Here is a 7,099-nt window from a genome sequence, read left to right as displayed (position 1 = left end):
GCATGAAATAGATCTACATAGAATGGGTCTCCAGTACATGCAACTGTATCTCATACATGTTCATTATGGTAATCCTGAAAACCTGACTGGTTTGGTGTGCCTCCAGGAAAGGGTTGAGAATTACTAGCATAAACTGTAGCATTTTTGAAAGCTGTCTTACCACTGGATAATATTACTAATATTACCAATAAATGTGAAAAACCCAGGCCAGTTAGAAAAAATGAAATGCCCAGACAACACAGGCAGAAAAGAAAAAAAATAATGTAATACTTATAAGGACTGGAATATGCCCAGTTTGGGAAATGTACATATTTTCTGTTTTTGTTTTGCAGAGTACAGGATTGTGGCTTGCGGCTGGCTGCAGGACCTCATAGAAATGTGGCACTCACGCACACAGGTTGCAGGTAAAAGTAAAATGTACTTTGTGTACACCGGTGTTGCTGGCGGCCTTGCATTTCAGGCGGCTCCCTTAAGGGAAGAACATAAAAGAGACTGCACATTTCTTAATAATGTTTATTAATCAGACACACCACCTCTTTTAGGGAAGGAGAACATATAAGTGACTCTACATTTCTTAATAATCTTTATTAGACACACCACCTCTTTTGTGCACTAAACCTTTGGCCATTTTCTGTTTTCTTCTTATGGGAAGTTTCACCGGAAGTCTAGAAATCCTTCTTTTCTGTTAATGTGGACTTCTTTCATGTTTAAAGCCCTAACATCTAAGAAGACTAGCAGGCCGTGCAATGCCTCGGGCGGCCCTGGCAGGTTACCAGGCTGTGGGCAGAGGCAGCTCCGGCTTTCTGTGCTTAAGCGACCTGCGTTGCCCTAGCAACGGCACCTGTGTGCCTCAGGCTGCAACAGGAGCTGGGCGAGGACATGCAAAATTTCCCAGGACAGAGGGATTGATTTCCCCAATCGGTGTCCGAGGAGTCTCATCCATAGCCTGCCTGAGCCAGTGAGAGCCTGAGAGGTGCGGCTGGAGTTGTAAGAGGCGGGACGAGTGTCCCGAAGTGCAGAAGGGGAGCGTCCATAGTTTCAAGTTGAAGCTGCGAGTTTCAAGGGGCGTCCGAAGGTTGAAGGTAAACGTTTTTGTTAAAACAACTGCAGCAAAGCTTTCTAGAGACGGCGCGTTTTGTTGGCGCGAGCCGGGTGCTTTTGGAGGGGTCCGAACTGTGGTGGTGCTGCAGTGGGTGGGTGGTGCGCACAATGACCTGGCCTGGGGGCAGGGCTAGTTTCTGGATTCTCTTAAAAGGAGCAAGACTGGCCAGGCCGGTGCCCTGTACTTGACCTAGCTCTGAGGAGCCAAGCAGATTCAGTCTCCTGTGGTGTTATTACCCTATCTCCCTAGTCCCTATCCTGACTGTCCTTGGGTACTACTGCTGTTTTCTCTGCTCTTTTTCTTTCCTGGGTGTCCCACTACTATTTTTATTCGGCCTCGACCCACTCCTTCCATCAAGCCAGCCCCCAGATATTCCCACTCTCTTCCTTGGTCATTTTCCATCCAAAGTTAAAAGAGCCATTTACCTGGGGCTTGTGGAAAGTCCTAGGCTGTCAGGAGCCAGTATGGGGGTGGAGTCGCAGGTATCCGCGAACCCGGAAGTGCTCCCGTGCCGGTAAAGGGAGGTGAGGCGAAGTGAGGCGTGGCAGTGGGGGGGGGGTCAAGGGCCGGCGAGAGACTGGGCCAGGCCCGGGGCAAGGCCACCCCCCCTGGGCCCCCCCTCACCTCTCCGAGTTCGCTGCTGCCGCTCCCCCCCCCCCCAAGGTCACCACCGCGTCCCCCCCGAGGTTGCCGCCGCTGCTCCCCCTCCGTCCGCCACCGGGCCGGGCCCCCTGCATTGAAATCACAGTCTCACCTCCGTGAAAGCAGCACTGTAGGCAGCAGAACGCCTCCCTTCAGCCCTCCTTCCCTCCTTGTGTCCCGCCCTCGCGGACGTTATGTCAGACTGCAATTTTAATGCAGGGAGCAGACGGTCGATGACGGAGGGCGGGTGGGACAGTGGCACCGGGTCCCCCTTGGAGGCCCGGGCCCGGGGAATTTTGTCCCCCCTGCCCCCTCCTCTCGGCGGCTATGGGGTGGCCCTCAAAATGTGCCCCCAACTTTGGGCTCTGGCCCCCTCCCACCGTAAGGTATGGCTACGCCCCTGGCCCAGAGGCAGGGGGAGCCCGAGGAAGCTGTCGTTCCGGTGCCAAGGTGGTCCTGGTTGCCGGGGCTGCGGGAGGCATGTTTTCAGTGCATGCGTGATCAGCGCACATGCCCAGAGGTGAGGAGTGAGGTCCCCACGAGGGGAGGGGAAGAGCAGAATTGGGTATAATTGTCCGGATGTTTGTGGCGCGAAGAGCTCCGGAGGAGTGTTGTTCTGATTGGCTCACACATGCCCAGCAACAGAGAGAAAGAAAGAGTCCCCAGATGTGAAGGGCGCAAAAAACGCCCGGAGGAACGGTCCTGATTGGTGCAGAGGCACCCAGTAACGGGGGGGCTGGAGAGAGTGTCAGTGAAAGTTGTGCACGGAGCCAGAGCTCAGTAGCAGGGGTAAGGTTGATCAACACAGTCACATTAGGTGTGGCTGAATTTTTAAAGTTTTCTGAGGCTTTTTCAGGCTCAGGGGTAGTCAGGAGCAGTCTGTAGCTGTTTGAAATGCTGCAAAGCGGAGTGGCTGCTAGAATGAGAGGTGAGAAATGGCAGTGTTAATATTGAGGACTGTCAGAAGATTTATCCAGCAGTGATCTGTGTGCTGAGAGCTGGTGTGCTGGATGGCTGAATGTGCTGTTGTGGCTGAACTGGAGGACTGTACACAGTGGTGTGCTGGAGCCGGTTGTTAAATTTTTTAACATCTTGCGAGCCAGTTCTGGCACGGTGAGCCGGCTCTCCAGGGCCGGCGCAACCCGGCGGTAAGCGAGGTAAGCATGACAGGAGGGCGCCACAAGCCATGCTTACTGCCGCTTACCTCGCCTCCACAGCCCTCGTTTGCCTGCACCCGTGCCGCCCCGGGGGGGGGGGGGGGGGGGGGGGTTAAATCTTTTATTTACCTCCATCGCAGCGGCCATGTCAGTGAAAGCCCTACCCATCTCTAGCCTTCCCTTTGTTCCCTCTCAGTGTCCCGCCTTCTTCTGACGTCATTTCCTCTTTCCACGAGGGCGGGACACTGAGAGGGAACAAAGTAAAGACTAGAGACGGGCAGGGCTTTCACTGATGCGGCTGCTGCGATGGAGGTAAATAAAAGATTTAAACCACGCAGGGTGGCAGGAACAAAAAGGGGGATGTTGGGGGTAGAAGAGGGCGGGCAGGTGGACATAAATGGGAGGGGAGGATGGGGGCAAAGGAGAAATCGCTGGACATGGAGGGGAGGGCAGGGCCCAGGGAGAGAGGAGAAATTGCTGGACATGGAGGGGAGGGCAGGCCCAGGGAGAGAGGAGAAATTGCTGGACATGGAGGGGAGGGCAGGCCCAGGGAGAGAGGAGAATTGCTGATTATGGATGGATAGATGAATGGAGGGCAGGGGAGAGGAGAGTTGCTAGACATGGGTGGATGGAGGGGAGGGGAGAGGAGAGTTGCTGGACATGGGTGGATGGAGGGGAGAGGAGAGTTACTGGACATGGGTGGATGGAGGGGAGGGCAGGGGAGAGAGGAGGGTTGCTGGACATGGATGGATGGAGGAGAGGGCAAGGGAGAGAGGAGAGTTTCAGGATGGAGGGGAGAGAAGGAGAAATTTTGGACATGAATGGAGGGGAGGGAAGACAGGATGGAGATGCACATGGATGGAGGGGAGAGAGAAGATATTCTGGACATAGATGGAGGGGAGGGAAGACAGAGGAAGTGAGATGAACATGAATGGAGGGGAGAGAGAAGAAATGCTGGACATGGAGGGGAGGGAAGAGAGAGGAAGGAGAGGAGAAAAACTGCACATGGATGGAGAAAATAGACAGAAGCTGGATCAACTGGACAGTCAAGTCTGCAGAGGACCCAGCTTTTACTTATGGAGGGCAAGAAATGAAGAGGAAAGGAGGAAAGTAAAGAAATAAATGGAAAGGAAACCCTGGAAACGGAGTTAAGCAGACAGATAAAAAGCTGTAGAATCATACTGGCCAGCCTGATCAGAAAAACAGTCACCAGAACAGGGGCGTAGCTACGGAGGGCCATGGGGGCCTGGGCCCCTGCAAATTATGTCCGGGCCCCTGGTTTGGCTGGTGGGGGTCCCCAACCCCCGCCAGCCGAAGCCTTCAGCGCTGTCTCTGTGCAGCCGCATTCCTGCCCTGCTCGTTTTGCTCCTCCTGTCCTGTACATGCTGACGCTTCTTTACATGAAATTGAGAAGGAGCGTCAGCGTACACAGGACAGGAGGAGCAAGAAGAGCAGGACAGGAACGCAGCTGCGCCGGAGACTGCCCTGAAGATGGCTTCGGCTGGCGGGGGTTGGGGACCCCCGCCAGCAAATGTATTTGCGAGGGGGGGGGGTGAGTGTCAGCGTGCACAGGAGGAGCAAGAAGAGCAGGGCAGGAATGCGGCTGCGCCGGAGACGGCACTGAAGAAGACTTTGGCTGGTGGGGGTTGGGGACCCTCGCCAGCAAAGGTATTTGCAAGGGGAGGTGTGAAGAGGCGAGGGGGGGGCGTGAGGAGGGGAGGTGAGGCGTGGCGGCGGGGGGGGGGGGGGGGGGGGTGGCGGCGGGGCGGCCCTCAAAATGTGCCCCTAACCTCGGGCTTTGGCCCCCTCCAACCGTAAGGTCTGGCTACGCCCCTGCACCAGACAACAAAGGTAGAAAAAAATCATTTTATTTTAATTTTAGTGTGTGGAATATGTCCAATTTGAGAATTTACATCTGCTATCATATTTTGCAATGTATAGCAATGTGTTTCTTTCTGTTTTTCTGGTATTGTGCTGCATGCAGAGTCTAACTTCTTAGGATTTCAGGTTAATTTTTGAAGAATTTGAAGAGGGGCTATCTTTTCTGCATGTGTGACTGCAAGGCCAAGTGTCTGAATAGGGATCTGTTAGGTTCTGAAATTTTGATAACTCATTGTTTTTCAGAGTTGGCAAGACTGTCTGTTCTCCTAATTCTTGGTCTGCAGCTAATTTGGTTTGTGTCATTTTGGGTATACTGGAGCTGTAACAGCTTACAGAAATGATTTATAATGACAATTTAAAAAAAAACTCCACACAAGTTATTTTTCTTCTATACTGGTGTAATATTTTCAATGATGCCATGGCTGGTAAAACGGGTGTGACTACTGTAGGGGCGGAGCCATAGTAATCCCGCCTCTGGATGGGTAGGGGCACTGACTAATAGGCTGCAGGAGGGCGTCAGAAACCGTAGTTCCGGCCCTGCGGCTCTCCGAGTTACAGGGTCCCAGGTTCCAAGTCCAGTACATACCTGAAGAAGGCAACCACCTTAGTGGTCCAGTGGATTCTTCAGGGCAGGCAGGAAAGATCGCCAGTCTTTCCTGCCCACTGCCGGCGCTGACCCTCCCCTGCTGCCGGATCGCTCTTTAAAAATGGCCGCCGAGACTTCTGCTGAAGTCTTGGAGGCCACCCTTGTAAGTCTTAGCAGCCATTTTGAAGAGTGATTTGGCAGTGGGAGAGTCAGCGCGCTGGCAGCAGCCAGGAAAAACAGGGGATCTTTCCTGCCTGCCCCAAAGAATCCATTGGACCACCAGAGTGGTTGCCTTCTTCAGGTATGTACTGGACTCGGAGCCTGGGACCTTGTAGCTCGGGGGGGGGGGGGGGGGGAGAACAGCCAGCTTGCCCTGCACCACAGAATCTTAGTTTTCACAACATTTATAGCGTATGAAAAATTAGTTTTGCTAGTCATCTTATATGTGGTTTAAAGATCAGCTATGCATTTATTATTATGCCTAAGTAGCAAACCTTATGACAAATTGAAATCATGGTATGGATGGGCAGATTTGATATGCCATTGGTCTTTATTTAGGGTACTATAAAAAATAAAGTTGTATTTTCAAACATGTCGGCTTGTGCAGCATACGGATATACACAGAGGATGTATAACAAGGGAATAACTTTTCATTGGTATAGTAATTTGTTGTAAATCGTAATTGATGTGTCATGTGGAGGGGTTTAGTACAGGGCCACCCTAATCCTGTTATATTGGTGCAGAGATTTCTTTTTTTTCCTGGTAAAGGGCTTCTAAAACAGACATCATGTTATGAGAATCAGGTGCTCCCTCTCCTTTTCTGCACACATCCAGCAGATAGCCAAGACCTGTCGCTTCTTTTTCTATAACATCAGCAAAATTCGCCCCTTGCTCTCCGAGCACACCACCCGAACTCTCATCCACTCTCTCATTACCTCTCGCCTTGACTACTGCAACCTACTCCTGACCGGCCTCCCAAGTAGCCATCTACTCCCCTTTCAGTCCATCCAGAACTCTGCCGCACGTCTTATCTTCCGCCTTAACCGATATACTCATATCACCCCTCTCCTCAAGTCACTTCACTGGCTCCCAATCAGATACCGCATACAGTTCAAGCTTCTCTTACTCCCCTACAAATGCACTCGATCTGTGGCCCCTCCGTACCTCTCTACCCTCATCTCCCCTTACGTCCCTACCCGTAACCTCCGCTCTCAAGGCAAATCCCTCCTTTCAGTACCCTTCTCCACCACCTCCAACGCCAGGCTCCGTCCCTTCTGTCTCGCCTCACCCCATGCCTGGAAGAAACTCCCTGAGCCCATACGCCGTGCCCCCTCCCTACCCATCTTCAAATCAATGCTCAAAGCCCACCTCTTCAATGTCGCCTTCGGCACCTAATCACTACACCTCCTCTCAGAAAACTTATCTACCCCAACTTGACATTTCGTCCTTTAGATTGTAAGCTCTTCCGAGCAGGGACCATCCTTATTGTTAATTTGTACAGCGTTGCGTAACCCTAGTAGCGCTCTAGAAATGTTAAGTAGTAGTAGTAGTATTTACTTATTTATGGCATTTTATCTCACATTAAACGTGAATTGGATTGGAACCTTGGAGTATTTATTTTTTGTTTCCTGGAGAGGGTAATACATTGCCCCCTCCAAGCTCTCTCCCCGGCTATAGCCAGCTCTGCAATTTGTGTGTGTGTGTGGGGGGGGGGGGGGGGGCGCAGAGGTG

The 7,099-nt window shown here is 52.3% G+C and overlaps 1 protein-coding gene across 4 annotated transcripts in view; it reads left to right on the top strand.

Moving 5' to 3' along the window:
* The first annotated feature begins 332 nt into the window (after nucleotides 1-332).
* CAPSL (calcyphosine like) overlaps nucleotides 333-7,099 on the top strand; it is a 105,809-nt gene continuing 99,042 nt past the window's right edge. For 3 of the 4 annotated variants that reach the window (XM_030193034.1, XM_030193032.1, XM_030193035.1), the window contains exon 1: nucleotides 1,007-1,082. The gene's annotated coding sequence lies outside the window, so the exon portion shown is untranslated. Of the gene's footprint in view, nucleotides 405-1,006; nucleotides 1,083-7,099 lie in introns of those variants that run through there. The other variant, XM_030193033.1, reaches the window with a different exon arrangement.

Source organism: Microcaecilia unicolor, chromosome 2 (genome assembly GCF_901765095.1).
Source record: "Microcaecilia unicolor chromosome 2, aMicUni1.1, whole genome shotgun sequence".
In the NCBI taxonomy this organism is placed as follows: Eukaryota; Metazoa; Chordata; class Amphibia; order Gymnophiona; family Siphonopidae; genus Microcaecilia; species Microcaecilia unicolor.
Note: the sequence above shows the minus strand (reverse complement) of the source record. Positions and strands in the feature narration are given on the sequence as shown.